Source organism: Aptenodytes forsteri, unplaced genomic scaffold (genome assembly GCF_000699145.1).
Source record: "Aptenodytes forsteri isolate BGI_AS27 unplaced genomic scaffold, ASM69914v1 Scaffold69, whole genome shotgun sequence".
Lineage (NCBI taxonomy): Eukaryota > Metazoa > Chordata > Aves > Sphenisciformes > Spheniscidae > Aptenodytes > Aptenodytes forsteri.
The window spans coordinates 346,217-363,519 of record NW_008795885.1 but is presented as its reverse complement, the minus strand read 5'-3'; the positions used below and the strand labels follow the sequence as shown (position 1 = coordinate 363,519).

Genomic DNA, 17,303 nt, shown 5'->3' with positions numbered 1-17,303 from the left:
GCGTCTGCCGATCCCCGGCCGCGCCAGCCCCGCTTCTTCTCCTCAAAACTTAGAGATCCGGTTCAGAGGCGCGCTGTGAGCCCCTCCGCCTCAGCTGCTCGCCTCCCTTGCCTTAAACCTCGGTGAGCCGATGCGCTTTTCCGCTCTCCTTAGTAGCGGCAAAGGTAGCTGCTTAAAATGGGAAGGGCTGGCTTCCAGAGGTTGCCCCGTGCCCGGGCGCGGCTGAGTCAGTTGCAGACCACAGCCGCGGCGCGCCTAGAAATACAGCTCTCCTTAATCCTCTGCCGGGCACCAGTCCCCAAAACGCCAGTATCCTTTGACGTCGGACTGCTCACATTTGGCAGTTTCTCCAAAGTGCTATTGCCCGTCTTGCAGTCCCCACGTTTGAGGGGGATAACACCGCTTGTCCGGGACTGTCGTTACAGGCGGGTGAGGTTTCGCGTTGCTGGCTTCACGCAGGCATCGGGCGTCCCCTGTGTATCAGTGCAAGACACGGGGAAAGCGGAACCCCGCTCTCGCTTGATGGCTGCGAGAACTACCACGTCAATGTTAAAAAATAGCCTTATAAAGGCTATATAATAGACTTTGTGCCAGCGCTTGTGCAAAAGAAAAGATCTTTAGGACCTTTTCTTTTTCTCCCATCAGGAGAGAGTAGCATTTAGGCCACTGAGGGTCTAAGATTTCAAGTAAAAGGATTTTTTTTTCTTTTGAAAACTTAAAAATAGCTTTAAAAGTTTATTAACAGCTTGTTTTACAGTCATTATAAATATGGAGGAGAGAGGATGCAAAGGATAAATGTTGGAGCTTCTGCCAGATCTTGAGTATTGCTTGCCCAAATCGTTTTTCTAGGGAAAGTTTGCATCTTTCCAGAACGTTCTAGAAATCCTTGCAGAACAAAGAATTAAAAACAATGTAGCTGCAAGAGACTTTAAGAAGTCATTCGCTTAGTCTTCTTTTCCCCAACTGTACATTTCCTAGTCTCGGTAGACATTTAATTACCTTTGCCAAAAAACCTCCACAGGCAATATGTGCTGTTACTCCCATTAAGAAAGACTTTGCTGATGTTTAACTGTGATCTTGTAACTTAAGCCCATTGATAGTTGTCCTGTATTCATGCTAAGTATTTTGTGGTGTGCTGGTGTACAAGACAGACCTCAGTAATGTCACTGTCTTTCATTCACAGAAATGTGTAACTCCTCGTTTACCACGTGGAGCGCAGATTCACCTTCAGAACATCTAACTTTCTTCCAGCAATTCACCTGGTCTTCTCTAGCATCACACAGGATGCAGTCTTGGGACGATGCAAAGAGGTTTGTACTGTTTTGCATTAAAAGTTTCCCCTCCATAAAAGATGGTTTTATCGAAGAGGAGTGAGCATATACTTAGTTCCAATTAGTATTGCAGGATCCTGTCAGACACTGAAGCATTCCACTCTTAAAAGCAACTAAGCAGAGACAAAAACAAGTCTTGCATTACTGTGATTCCAGATTTGTTTCGTAGAATCTGTCCTCAAATTGTCTATTAACTTTAATCAGAAATGGACACATTCTCACTAATACTAATGTTGCCTTTCCTGACCTTTTCTAAACTGGCTGTCATAACCTAACAATAAGTGGAGACTTATTTTTTATGTAAAAGCTGTAGGGTATTTTTCCAGTTAAGTTATGATTTCTGACTTTAAAAAAAAATGCAATTCATTGGCCTTTAGTTCAACTCAACAGATTACTTAATAACCTGTAACTGTAGGATTTAGGTGAAGAACATAAGGCAAAAGGGAAAGATGTCTCCCACAACTCAGAATTTTGAACAAAAAGTGCATATGTTTGGGGTGGTTAGAATTACAGTCAGGCTGTAGTGGTGAAGAAAGTGGATAATTCCTACATGTAAAATGTGTTTCTACTCTTAATCAGTAAGAACAACACAGACATACCATGCCATATGTCAAGTACATAAAATAGGAAAGGAATGCTGTGGCTTGAACTTTATAATGTGATGTACCTTGCAGTGTACATGCATGAATGCTGTTCCAAGTGAAGGAAAAAGTACTTCCAGTGTTTAATCCTAGACTGAGCATTATTGCCTTTATGGAATCCTCTGAAAATTCCTGCACACAAAGCAAAATAAGAGAGCTTGCCAGATACCATGCCTCTTAACTTTCCAAAGCTTTTTCTTTTTAAAAAGTACTTTACAATAAAGCTGACGAGATATTTCATTCCCTGTGAAATTTCAACTTTCATTTTAATATTCACTGCTTTACACTGAGATTTCAACAGCTGTTTCCACAAGCCTACACAATTTCATTTATGCAGTGTTTTTCTGATGAACTTATTCCTCCATGACATGTTAAAATATTTAATTACTAGATACTAGTAAATTAAGAACTTGCATTAAAAAAACCCACAGGCATACCTTTTGGCTTTTAAGTATTACAGTTCAGATTTCCCTTAACAACTTAACAGCTCTTCCAGTTTGTTACGATGTTTGTTCTTTTCACACACATGGAAGAAATAATCATATGATTCCTCCTCCCATCCAATGTTTTAAATTCATATTCAGTTCCAAATATTGGTCTTTCTTCCACTGCCACACAACTTTAGCCAGTCAAACTCATTCAGAATGATTGCCCTCACTATGATGTCTCGATCACACTCCTTTCAAATTTCTGCCATTCAGGATCCTGTAACTTAATCTGTGTACCTAAGAAGATCTCAACACCTAAAAATAGAACTAAACAGGCAGTAATATAAGCTGTTGCAGCAAATTAATTCTTTCTTCTGGATTGTCTAAATTCTGTTTGACTAACCTTTAGCTTAAGTTTTTTGTTCTAGACTAAGAGTTCCCAATTCGTGATACAAAAATTACTGCAACATAGTAAACTCCAGAGTCATGAGCCAGCACTTAGCCAACTTTTAGCCCTATGTGGAGAGGCAATGGAGGGAATCTGTTCCTGGCTGCTGTAAATGTCTGCCTGCAAACAGGGAAAACAAACAACACTGGGTACTTTTCATTTGTTCTAAAGTTCATGCAGTTTGGCAGCACTCGCTGTTTGTGAAGGAGAAAGCCTCACCTGGCTGAACTTAGCAGTATGCATTGCAGATTGGGGTTGAGGTACACCTCTAGGTTCCAAAATTTCAGGACCACAAGGAGCCTTTTATAGTCCTCTTCTGAATGTAGAGAGCACAACAAGGAACTTAGACTTGTTAACACCATGTGAGAGAAAGGTGGGGCTTGCCTTCTGCTGTGCATGACTGGGGCCTAGCAAAGAAGCAGGAACTTGTGCGATTGCTGGTGTAGTGCTGTCATGCTAATGATGGTGGCAAAAAGCATGGCCAGTGTGAGAATCCCTGTAATACATCATCCTCATATATCATACAACATTAAGCAGTTGACAGAATGTCATTGCTTTAAATAAAAAAGCAAAAACAGACTTCAGCTGTTTATGTCATCTGACCCACGTACAAATGTTATACTACTTTCTCTCCATAATCCTGAAGTTGTTGATTAAGCTGACTTCTCAGCAGTTTGCTGTTCTCAATTTTTCTTCAGAAGAACTCCCTATAGCCCTCGGGGGAGTACTCTTACATGAGGGAGAGATGTGAAAAACTGCTGTGCTCAGGCTGATCCCTTCCAAACTAATGCACAACAATGAGCTTTTAAAAGCTGGTGGAAATCAGAGTTGCACAAAAAAAGCAGAAAGAGGACATGTAGATCTTCACTGGTGCCACGGCTCAACTGCATCAAAATCTATTTTAGTACAACTCGGGAATTAGCTGGTTAAATTGTATAATGAAAAAATTATGTCATGTCAAGCAAAAGGACTGAAAAGGCCACCTGCATGAGAACCACATGATGAGGTACAGAAACACAGGGACTTTGGCAAAATGTTAGAATTCTCAAGTTTGAGATAGTGATAAGTGACCTGATTGTTGATCTAAGGCTGCTTCATGTACAGAGAGGATTTTGTTTATTTTAAGCATTTAATCATAGGCCTGCTTCAACCAATGGCAATCACTTTGTCATTTATCCAAGAGGTTGAACAGAAGTTACATATTTTTTTCATTTAGGTAAAAGTGATGGTCAAAGCTCGAAGTTTAGGGAAAAGAAAAATGGATAGAAAGATTTCTGCAAAATTTTTAAAAGGTATTTGAAAAGGTTTTCTGCCCCATAAGCAGTTTCAAAGTTAAGCTTCCCAGTAACTGTTGAAAATAACGCTAGATCCTTGTATTAGAATATTTAGAAATAAGTGTATTGATTTTATTATAAAGCTACTTCTTTATTTTCATTCTATGATTCCAAGTGTAATTAATTTAATTTAAAGCTGATACAGACTTTTACAAATGGAGCTTTCTTTTACTAATATAAAGAGGGTTTTTTAGAGTAACTTTTTTTTCAGTAGTATAAACTTCCTTGTATTCTCTTTACCCCATTTTCTGTTTTCAATATGTTTTAGAAATGTCTCCATAATTCTGCAAGTTGAATTAAAAAAAAAAAACAGAAGTACTGCTATGGTGTAGACATTTTCAATATTTTTCAGGCACTGCATCTCTGTGTTTCTTTTCCTCTCTTAATGTAACAGTCAAGGAGTACAAATAAACTATTTATGTGTTTCAAGCTATTCTGCAATATTTACACTTCCTTTCATAACAGCAATTAGTTATTGGTTATATAATTCCAGGATTTTTAAAATGCTGCATTCGCTAATATTATCACAAATTACACTATAAATTGTACGTAGTTTTTTATGCCAGCTGCTAAATCATTCACAATCTGGCTTCACCAGTATTTGTAGTTCTTCCTAATCCTTTCCCTTGAAGAGGAGCAATGAATAGTCCCTTGCCTGAATCTAGATTTTTACCCTTCTTAACCCCAAGACCCTGCCCTCAAATCCTGTTCTCTAGTTTATGAATTGTTTGAATTCTACCTTAGAAAATCAATAGTGAATTAGTCACAAAGCACTAATTCTTAGCGCACAGAGTACTAACAAGGCGACTCTTCTGCAAAGTAAAATTTACATTTCCCAACCATTGTTCTAACTGCTGTTCCCCAGTAACTGACTCACCTACTCTGCCCCCTAATGATTTCCAGAATAGGTTATGTGAACAACAAAGCAAAAAAGGAAGGTTTATTAGAAGCGGCTAGTAAAAATGCAGAATAAACTTTTTTTTCTGTAGACACTTCTGCCTCCCTCTCATCATGTTTTAGAGCTGTTGCTCTTTCCCACATGTCAGATGATGGCCTTCAGTGTGTTCCAAAGGAAATCCCACCACTGCCTGTATTCTGTCTGCTTCCCACAAAACTGTCTCGGTCTGAGAGATGAGACAAAATGTTTCATAATAGCACCAAGTTAATTTGTGTGCTATTGTATTGAGTGTGGTCAAAGGTCACCAAGTATAGTAGGAGATCATTTAAATGGAAAGTATGTGGGTGAGCAGGATGTACTGTACTCAGATGAGGGGACTCGTTAAATAGCTTGCTGAATCACTGCAGCTCTTTCCCAAAGCCAATTATTTTTCTTTCAATGTCATATAACATTATCAAGAATATCCTGTTACTTATCAGGAGATCACATATTCTGTAATCTCTGTAAGCCAGATTTCTTGCACACATCAAGGGCTCCCTCCATTCCAACACAAAAGCCTCCTGTGTGCCACCTTTCCTTAGGAATCTTTTGGAGTCTGTATCTGCCATTAATTCTGTGTATACCCTAATTTTGACTATCCAAAATCACAAGGATTCCTTTTGTCCTTTACCCTTACATACTAAAAGCTATGCCATTTGTGTTCCTTATTTACATTCTAGGAGTCATTTTCCAGCCTTGTTCTACAGAGTGTGAGTACATTTCCATTTTGCCCTTTCTATAAAACCGGTTGTTTGATTAATGGAAAATGATGAAGGTGCTCAAGTCTGTCACTCTACTAAACAAGCAGAACAGATTCTACAGGTTTTCCATTTTCCCCTTTTTGGCTTTCTGGTTGCCCACCAAATCAAAAGCACTCTGCCCATTGACACTAAATTTTTTTCCTGAAATTGAGGAATTGATCAGATACAGAGCTACATGGCAGAATTATGGCTGTGCTACCTAGATCAAGTGGGTTTTGTATAGCAGAAGCTAGAGAATTCACTGAAGATTTGTGTCCCATTTTACTGGCTCTTATGAAAATGGTTGAGAATGCATATTTCTCATTAAAATGTTAAAGAGAAGCAAATCATATCCATCATCACCTAAGTCTTGCTTTCCTGTTGGAAATAACTAGTTTTACAGTACTAAAATTCATATTCAGATTTGTATTGCTTTTGTTTGGTTTTCCAGATATAAATATTGCATTGGATTGATCACTGTATTTTGTGTTTTCTCTGAAAGTTGAGATCAATGAACTGTATTTCATAGATAGGAAATCAAGGCAGAACCTGGCCCTAGAAAATAACTTTGCTGCTAACTCGCATTCAAAAGGAGGTTCTCTTGGCTTTATTTATATTTCTATCTATGCTATTGATTTCTTAAGAGTTTCTTCCACTAGTTATAAATTAGAAAGCTTTGAACTTTTATTTTATTTGAGCATTAACCCTAAAGAAGCCTTATGTATCTTTTTAAGATATGAGTATTACATTTCTGGAAATTGGATTCACATGGATTTGGAGGGTAAAATAAGATTTCCTGCTCCATCCAGAAATAGAAACCATTTATACCGTCAGGTGGAGCATAAGGGATGAGGTACTAATTGCTTGGCTTCCTTAACATCATTGCCTTTTCATTAATTCAATAAAAGTCTGTTTTTAAGGGCTCCTTATATGCTCTGTGTCACTGCTATTGTATAATTTTCTCCTGAAACTCACTAATGATGTGCTGAAAACATGGCTATTTCCACAGAACTTGTCGTCTTTATTCATGAAAAGTAATAGTATAGTCAGTAAAATGCTAAGCTCAGGGGATGATGATTACTATGACAAGATCAAGGACATTTCTTTGAACTGCTTTTCTGTGAAAATCCTTGCATTTGTAATCTACAAATTCTAGCAACTGCTATATAAAAAATTGGATTGTGTGGGAAGGGTAGAGAGATAAATACAATGTGAGTTTTTCTTTACAAATAGGTTGCTATACATAAATTATTGGTCATTCTATTTTTTTTTTTTTTCCTGGGAGGGATATCATCCCAGGAATTTAGGTATTACTTTAATCAATTAAATTGAAGAGAGAATTTTTTGTCAATCCAAAATTGCATAAGCAAATTTCTAGTTCTCCCGATCACATTTTATCCTTACTTATATTCTGCCTCTAAAGGTTGCAAAGGTAAAATATATCCTGATTTATATTCCTATATGAGCAAATGAGGCATTGGAATATAACTGGCTTGAAGCAGCTAGTGGATCTCTGAATTGACTAGCTCATATATTTCTTAATTTTCCCTCCTTTGCTTTCTGAAGACAAAGATGTATCAGACGTATCACCACATGCTTCCCATTTTCATCTGAAAAAAACCTTCCCCATTCTGCTAGGAAAATCGCTTTTATAAGATACATTGCAACTGCTTTGTATTCATAGCAATCCCATCTGAAGGAACACTAACAAAAAGATAACACCAGACTGACTTAAAGACATACTGAGGGATTTCCAGTGGAACCAGCAAGACTGGAAGCCTGCAGCATCGTTGAAAACAGGCCCTTGGCCTTTACATGAGAACAAATGCAAGTAGTGTTCCACAGCTACCTCGTTATTTGTTCAAAGGACCTGAACCATCAATGCTCAGGGATTAGTAAGAACATGGCAATGACATATAAGACTGCCCCTACGTACTTTCCTAGTTGCTGATTACTTTCAGGTGAGGGGATTCCTTTGCTTTTTCTGTTTAGTAACCCTCAATAGATTTCCTTTACAATACTAGTCCAGGCTCCACTTGAACTAATGTCAAGTTTTTGCATTGACAACATCCTGTAGTGAGGAGATTCACGGAAAACTTAGCTGCTGTCTGAAGAATTTTGCTTGTTTTGAACTTGGCTCCTCCTGGCCTTGGCTCTTTTATTAGAAGTCCTGCTGACTTTATGCCGCCAGTGATTTTGCAACCTCTGCCATAACCCTTACTAAACTGCCTTTTTTTTCCTACCTTATTGAAAGGTAGGAAAAATCCTACCTTATTCAGTTGTTCCTTGTAAAGAAGCTGTTCCATGCTTTGGTCATCCTTGTTACCCTTCTCTGAATCTTTTCTAGTTCCAATACATCTTTTCTGAGATAAGGGGATCAGAACGATCCCCTTGTTTTATTTCATACTGCTTTTCAAATAATTCCTCACATCCAATTTTCTTTTTTGGCCTGTGTAGAGCATTAAGCTGAAGTTTTGCACAGATGTTTCACAAACTAACGTCCAGCTCCTGCATAGTTATGATCAGCCCACCATTTTATATGTGAGGCTAGGATTGTTTTTCCCCACGTCCATCACTTTACGTTTGTCTGTCTTGAAGTTCATCTGGTATTTCAACTGCTGTGTGATTTGGTCTTACAAGGTGCAGTGTTGTCCAGGAAGTTTTATTGTTAGATCATTTGAAAAATCAGATTGGTACACATTTCTAAGATACATTTAAAACATAGATCAATCTTGGGTTTGTAGTTACCTTTTGTTTTTAAAAAGTGAAGTGGCATTATAAGATGAAAAAGTGAACAACAAGATATTTATCTTAAGAAAATTGGAAATTCTTTCATATTGTTTGGTACAGGAAGCCAACATGCCACTGAAGATTTATCTCTGTGTATCTGACTCAAAAAAATTTACTCTTTTCAAAGAGTAAGCAATGTACTCTTTTCAAAACACTGCACTGAAGTTAATTTTTTTCCATTCAAATTGGCCATAAGTCCATATCTTTGTTTTTCCATGTGGCAAAAGAATACCCTGCGGTGTAGTTTTAGGTAGAATCCACACTGCGTAAAAGCATTTAATCCCAGTTCCGCTAAATTGCAAACAAGACTATTAATGTCCACTTCATGGACAGTAGAACATAGAAGCTATCTAGCAGGATGTGGCTCTCTAAGGTTTTTGAAGTTGTTGAACTTGAGAAATAATGAAAATAAGTGTTAGGACAAAGAAATTACAGGAAATATTTTCTGGTGGGAGGAGAGAAAGAGGGGAGGGAGGAAATGCTTTAAGGGGTCTGGACCAACATACTTTTGTTGTGAGAAGAGCGTGGCTCATCTGTTCTTAGTGTAGTTAATACAAGCTCTATCAGTATGAAATGTATGCATTCTACTTTCCCCCAGAATCAGAAATGCCAGAAGGAAAGAAAAAAAAAAAAAGTGTAAGGATCTGAGTTACCAAGGCATCGCTGAAGTTCACAAAATCTAAACAAGGAACTACATGAGTAACCACACAAGCTAGACTGAATACTGTACACTCCTGAATTAAACTTAATGAACTATCCTTATGCCTGAACAATCCCTTCAGACTCCAGGAGAAAGGTAATGAAGAAAAAGGCTTGGATTCTATCGGGAGGTATCTGTAGCTGAAAACAGATGTCAAAGGAAAAAGAGTGGAATGACTTTAAAGGACCACCCCGAGCCTTGAAAAGGTGTCAGAGATAACATCTGTTTATTTTAATATTTTCTAGTCTTTCCAGTATGCATTTGTGTTGTTCTCTCCTGGGGTGTGACATCCTCCAAGTTTTATGATCTGATCCACTTTATGGCTGTTTATTATCTGTAGCTGAAAACAGATGTCAAAGGAAAAAGAGTGGAATGACTTTAAAGGACCACCCCGAGCCTTGAAAAGGTGTCAGAGATAACATCTGTTTATTTTAATATTTTCTAGTCTTTCCAGTATGCATTTGTGTTGTTCTCTCCTGGGGTGTGACATCCTCCAAGTTTTATGATCTGATCCACTTTATGGCTGTTTATTCCTAACATAAATCCTGCAGAAATAATTTCACAAATTTCCTTCCAGTTGTAGTTTTAGTAACATTTATAATTATCTGTCAATAATGATGTATTTTTCAGCAATATCAATTTGAATGTGCTGAGTTATCTTTCCACTGTAATTTCTCTACTGCTATTTCTATTACAGTAATTTCATGGACTAGAGCCTTGTAGAGAGATAATTTGGAATCTATATAAAATTTATTACATGTTCCTATCAAGCCATAGGCTGTAGCACTGCTTGTGGTATATGCTACATTGTATATTGATAAATGTATATTTTACATTTATCCTGATAGCTTTATTTCTGCTATTGTTATTCAAATTATATAAACTTCCATATAGACTACACAAATTCTATTTCCATCGAGTGAATTCTCAATTATTTCACTAGTTATGTGCCTCTTATTTTTTCTCTGGCAACGCTAACATAAGTGGAACTATAAAGATTTGTAGAAATTATGAAGTCTTTTCTTATTCTTGCTATTCAGTTAATATGCTATCCATTTTCAGACAGCCCACTGTAAAAATTTTTATGGCAACGCTTAGTAGACTACTTTCCCAGTCATTTAGATCATTGTGACAAAAAAAACCCACAAAAAACAAACAACCCAGCTCAGCAATTAAAGCAAGGGGAAATATTTTTTGTGTCCACACACAATATTGCCAAAATTAGTGTTGCTTACCCAGTGTTTTTTTAACATTCAGCCAAAGGATAAAAGAACTGAACGTTCTTCTATTCTCCATCTGAACAGTACCACTATTCAAAGGCATCATTTCCCCTCCTCAGCTTTGTAGCTTTTTTAGAAAAATATACCAGCATTTTATCCAACTTTGTCTAACACTGCTTTTTCACTTCTGATAAGTTTATTCCTTATTTTTGTGAACTATACTCATGTAATTTCTTGAAATCATAAACTAATCAACTCTTGCAATCATCAATTTTAAATTGTCAATACATGTATTGTAGGCATCTGACAATTAGACGCAGTTAAATTAAAAAATAAAGCTCTAAGAGGCCCTTAGAGATCATACTTTCCAACTCCCTGTTTCAAGACTATACCTCCATTAATTCAAGAAGATGCTTGTCTAATCTTTTCCTAAAAGATTTCCAATGGCCATGTAATTGGGAATACAGGCCAAAAATAACTCTTGCCTTTAGTACTATGTCAATCTATAAATTTTACACTATTGAAAAATTAGGGACCATCAAGAAAAAGCTTCATTTTCTTTATGGGGATGATACTTACATTGTTATGTTGCTTCCCAGCTCTATCGGAAAAGGATAGACCAATAAGTTAAGTTTAGAAGAAGTGTGTAATCAATAATTACAACTGAACTTCTATAGCAAAAAACAGGAAGATGGAACTAAGTTAATACTGAAGTAGCTTGATCTGAAAGAAATTAATCATTGTCCTAATATAAAACCCTTTTAAAGTCAATGGAGAAACTGTTGAAAGTTGAAATGCTATCAAGCATTGGAGTGTATGGAAATTTAATTAATTTATTAGAGTAATTTTGTATTTAGATGTAAGCACCCAAAAGATATGGTTGTAAAGGCCTAATTACAAATACACATACAGTCAAAATGTTCCAAAACAGTAAGTAGTAGAAGCACACAGGTAAGTGTAAACTCAGTACTCCAGAAACAAAAGGAAAAGACAAGACAAAGTGCTGCCAATCAACTTCTTTTGACCTCTGCGCAGTATTACATTAAAAAAATAAATGGTGTGTGTAGGGTTAACCTCCAGGGAAATTATGAAAAAATAATTATGTTCACTCACTTCTCTAACAATTTAATCCACCTTTCACTTGAAAATTAATTATTTTTATTCACATAAAATTATTTTTCTCCAGGAATATATGTGATTATTTTGTTTTGTCATGGAATGAAAATGTGAAATAGTCATAAGGTATAATTTCCCCTCTCAGTATATCAGTTTTTAAGATCTGGAGGATGTATATTTCTCTACCATGCAGAATGACTGTGAACCAATTGTAAAGTCATAGCATTCTCACTATTGAGAAGAGGTTATGCAAAAAATTTAAGACCTGAACACTCTCAAGCATATGAATAGCTTTTCTTCCACATGAATTATCCTGTTGACTTCAGTAGGACTGCTTATATTTTTCAGGCTCGGCAGGATGAGGATTATCGTTTTTATCATGTTAAAAAATCACTTAATAGATAAAACCAAGGCAGAAATTTGTTAGTGTTAGGAAATCACAAAAACTTGTCAAATTATCCCCAGAATACAACACAGTGAAAACCCACTGCAAATAAACCAGATTTAAATATGCAGGTATCCAGTAAAATGAAACATTTTTAAATTACTGCTTTTTCAGCTTTAGTACCATCTCATAAGTCAACATTCTCCAGCGTATCTTTTGTTGTCAAAGCATGCTTCTCACTAACATACACTTCAGCCTTTGATTCTGAGGTATTCATGTGATCTTGCATAATGCCTCGGGTAGAATGCTTCCCAAATCCATGGGAATTGTGCCCTTGACTTCAGTCCCAGAGATTCCTATTTTGAGTCCTGGTTACATGCAAGTAAAAGGCAAATTACTCTGTTCAAGAGGTCCATCCTTAATGTGAGGGTGATTCATGTTTTAAAACGGATAAAGCAAAAGAACCTCTATAATGCTCCATGCTTTTGTTGATAATACACAGCACCAGTAAGAGAGTTTTCATCACATTCTTTGGATGAATAAACTAGGAAAAAACCAAATCAATCTGCAAAACTCCTCCTTTTTAAAAAAATATTTCTAGTACCATTTCAGTATTTTCAGTGGATTGCTATAAATCTAAAACTGCAGATTAAAAAAAAAAGAATCCCTGGAAAGAGATCTGCTTCTATGATTTAACACTCTCCCATTTCAGCAGTACAAGTAAAGTTTTCAATCACTTTAGAATATGCTTTTAGATGTTATTTTAATTTACACTGCTAGATCATTCACTTAACATTTTACCATTAAAATCTTATCCAAGAAAAGGACAAGCACCAGAACATCCTAGAAATACTTTCTGAATTAGCAGCTAATGGAAGCTGCTAGAATTCGAAATAAATATATTAAATCATTAGATAAAGACTTTTTTCCAGACACTGAGGCCTTATTGATTTTTCTGCAGAGAGATTTTTAGGGCTTGGAAAAATTAACATACAGCAGAAGGTATTAACTTGTGAATTCATACAGTATATTTATTCACCCTGGAGGTGGAATGATATGGAAGTCATCTTCTTACAACTCTGTATATTACTAAAAATGTATGCCTTGGGAACAGTGTCCTTTGCAATCTCGTTATTCTGGTTGCATTCCAGTATAATCCCAATTGATTCATTCTAATTTTTTCAAGGTTATTTAGAGGATGCAAAAGAAAAAATACAGGCACTGCTAAATTTTGCTTATCTGGAACTGTAAGTGAATATTACTGATTTTTACACATCACTTTTAAAACCTAATAGCATTTAGATTGAAGACACTGACAAAACTAAAATCCCTTATGTCAGTAGTGTACTAAAGAGGTAGGAAAAAAAGTAAAATATTCCAAAATAAATTATAGCTTGTTTAGTGTTTGGACACTGCCCAATTTAAGCAAAGGATTTAAGACTTCAAAAATGTTTCTCTGATACTGCTATGAAAGCAAGAGTAGGAAGGGAAGAATCTAGGCTAGATCACTTTAAAAGCGATCACCAGCAAGACAAAGTTCTTAGGTTTTCAAGTGTAAATTCTTTGGAGTGGGAAAAATATGCAACATGGAGGATATGCAGTAATATAATATTCTATAATAACATAAAATTAAACACTGTCATTTGCATTAAGTTGTCTCCAATACCTATCCTATGCTTACAGTTAAGTGAGGATTCTTGTCAGAAGAGTGCTCTGCCTGACAGACAGATGATAATTGATTTTCCTTGGTAGTGAAGAAGACAGCAAGAGACATTTTTTTCCTTTAATGTATGTCAACATTTTGTACAAAGGAACCTTGATCCTTCTTTGGAGCATCTAGGAATTAGTACCAGTAAAAAATAACTATGGTTGATTTACAGTAGTTCTACAGTAGCTCTGAGTCTGTGCATTCTCATGAATGAGACTTAGACTGTCTTTCTCTGTGTATCACTTTCTCTGATCTATACAGATCACCACAACGAAGTCATCTCTGCCTTAAGGATCGGCTTTAGCAGTCTTCCAGTATTCAGGTCTTTGGAGCTAGAACATTCATACATGTTATTTTTGGTTAAACAGATGTTATATACATATTCTTCATATTCTGTTCTTCATACCATATAGCAAAGACCAGTTTCTAATTTAATCCTCTGTAAGGACTTATACATATATACAGATATTTGAAAGCAGATCCTAGAATGCGACTTGCATCACTTGATTTTAGTGTCATAATCACCAACATGTATTTGACACTCATTTGGATTTTTTCTATGTACTTGAGTGCCCCAGAATATTAGTGAATTTGTCAAGAACATTATGTTGTGCATCTACACAGATAGAATCTTAGAAATCAGGTACGTATGGGAAGGAATATAATCCCCAAGTTGGAAACATGACTGAGTGCCAGCAGTCCTTGATTAATGTCATTCCCTCAGGGCAGAACAGCACTAGTGCTTCTTGGCATAAGTAGCTTATTAAGACTGCGTAACTACATTTTTCCCACCGATTTGTACACTATTACGCCTACTCTGAATCTTCCGCTTGCCTCCTTATAATTAAATTTACATTGCTGCTTGTAATAGAGAAATTGGGAAAGAAAGCTGTTGCACTGAACATACTTCTTTTCCTTTTTCTTTTCTTCACTAACGTCTGAAGAATACTTAGTGTGTAACCTTAGCACAGACAAGCTGATTCAAACTCCTGTGCAGCGTCCAAGTAATCTCTGAGTCCATGTTCTCTTTTGTTTTTCATCGGATGTGCTTCTGCCTACTCTTAACCTATCAAGTCTAAATAAATAATTAGATGCATACATCCCATTATCAACAGTGCCTCTGGTAGCAACCCAAACCGGAATACCAGACCCAAGTGACTTTTTCTTAAAATGCTCTAAAAAGTATCTCATTTTGGCATCTTTGCTGTCACTGACCACAGACTGAAGAATTATTTTGATGGTTTTGTCCTTAATTTCTCCTTTCTTACATTACACAGCATGTTCAGCTTCACAAACGGTCTCTTTGAAAAAGAAAGATAATGTCTTGATTTATATTAAGACCAGCAAGGCCTCATGTATAGATAAAGAACCAAGATTCAGGAGATCAAGGTTCTTAGTTTTTCACTGACCTGCCAGGTTACGCAAGCCAAAATGATACCATTCTCTTTGGTTAAATGACAAAAATCTACTGTTTACTGTTCAAATACAACCTCAACTGTGTGGATGACCTTTCTGCTTGCAGAGATGTAGGAATATGTCCCTGGTCACTTGGGACAAAACCCAAAATCTACTGAAGTTATCCCTTCAAAGAAACCTTCTCACTGACTCACATGGATTCTGAATTAAGCCCTTAGTTTAACTTAGTGTTTAAGTTTAACCTATTAGTGCTTTCAAGATGCAAGGCACTTCTGAGAATGAGTAAGTGATGAGGGGAAACTGATGATATAAGAGATTCCCTTCATCATTAATCATGAGGAAATGCCATTAACTGAAATTGTTTCAGTTTAAATTTTAGTCACAGTGTAACCTTTAAGGTGTCTTACCTCTAGCCAAGTACGTTAAAACTGTGAAAAATGTAAACATATGTAAGAATACTAGAGCACTGAAAAATAGAGCCTGTGAAATACGCTCACTTCTACTGAGTCTTCCGCCTCCCTGAAACATTGACTGGAAGTTTTCCTCCCTCCAAATAATTAGGGTCTGGCAGTTCTTGATTCTTCAGTATTAGCAATAATTACTAGGTGAGCAGTGAGCAGCCAAATAATAGGAGACCACGTGACAGAAGACCATCAGGAATGTATCCATTGATGGCATTTTTAGATTTTAAAAGCCATTAGCCATCTTCGGTCTTAGGAATTCCTATCACAGACATTTTCACACAGAATCTGACCTCATACTTTACTGAAAAGGTCTGCAAAGAAACAGGAACAATCTGGTAAGTTACATGAACAGTCCTGGAAGTGTCACAGCACAGGCGCACTTAAGGGAGATCCAGAATATATTCTGATATTCTTCAGGATGCTCTAATTTTTTATCATATAGTTCCAAATAGTCCTAGGCTTGAGAGAGGAACAAAGCCATTGCTTTTGTACCTAATTGGGGAATATCCACTGGATACTTTGCATTCATTTCTCATATAGGTAACTGTCCATTTCCTTTTCAGATCCAATTCTTCTAACAGTTTTTTCATTGATAGCACTATTCACGAATAGAGTTTATGTGAATTAGGAATTACAATAAACTTTCCAGTGACACCTACACCATTTGGTTACATGTACTACAGCTGTCAGTGGAGAAGAAATAATCTTTTTCTATTTATTCTGAAGAAAAATATTTCACCATTCAGTTCCCCCTTTTCCAGAAGAATAAAGGTTATTGCTCTTCTCATTTAATCTTTAAAAAGAGCCTCCAGCCATCCCTCTTCTTAAATTTAAATTTCCTCTGTTTAAATAATGTTTTTGCTCTTCCTGAACATACCAGGTCATGCATTGAAGATCAATGATTCCAATTCTAAATTTTGCTGTAAAGACGGTATTTTCTCATATTCAACCTCCATATAAAGTATGCTCTTACTGAAGTTCTGTTTTATGGTAAAACAAACAAAACATTTAAGAATACTTCCAAAGTATTCCAAAGTGTAACCAAATGACCACAAGAAGAGGGATGCAAGTTACCCTTCTAGAACACACATTACACTTATGTGCAATTTAAATCCCTACTACAAAGGGATACAGCTATTTACCACACTCTGTGCATGAACAATCTGCAAGTGTTAAGAGAGATGCAAGACAGGTTAAATAGGAACTAAATAAATCATCCTAAGTCAATTAATAGCTACCCTAAGGTTATTCATTAATTAATTCAGAAACAAATATGATGCATTTTGAGCTGAAAACACTGGAAACAACATCAAGTTAAAAGCACCAGTCCTTTTTTAAATTGGGATGATATTTATAGAACCCCCTCCAACACAAATAGTGAATGAAACAATACTAGCTTCCAAGCAGAAAGATCATTTTAGACAGGTGTACTCTGCGCTGGGTAAAAAACTGGCTGGACGGCCGGGTCCAGAGGGTTGTGGTGAATGGAGTTCAATCCAGTTGGCGGCCGGTCACGAGCGGTGTTCCCCAGGGCTCAGTTTTGGGGCCGGTCTTGTTCAATATCTTTATCGATGATCTGGATGAGGGGATTGAGTGCACTCTCAGTAAGTTTGCAGACGACACCAAGTTGGGCGGGAGTGTTGAT

At 36.6% G+C, this 17,303-nt stretch overlaps 1 long non-coding RNA gene across 4 annotated transcripts in view; it reads left to right on the top strand.

Annotated features, from left to right (window-relative positions):
• Nucleotides 1–6: 6 nt before the first annotated feature.
• The window catches only part of LOC103903031, a 19,467-nt gene continuing 2,170 nt past the window's right edge, over nucleotides 7–17,303 (top strand). The window contains exons 1-4 of one of the 4 annotated variants that reach the window (XR_657820.1): nucleotides 7–122; nucleotides 1,184–1,310; nucleotides 7,727–7,820; nucleotides 9,248–9,445. This is a non-coding gene — a long non-coding RNA (uncharacterized LOC103903031). Of the gene's footprint in view, nucleotides 123–1,183; nucleotides 1,311–7,543; nucleotides 7,821–9,247; nucleotides 9,446–17,303 lie in introns of all 4 variants that reach the window. The other 3 variants (XR_657817.1, XR_657818.1, XR_657819.1) reach the window with 3 other exon arrangements.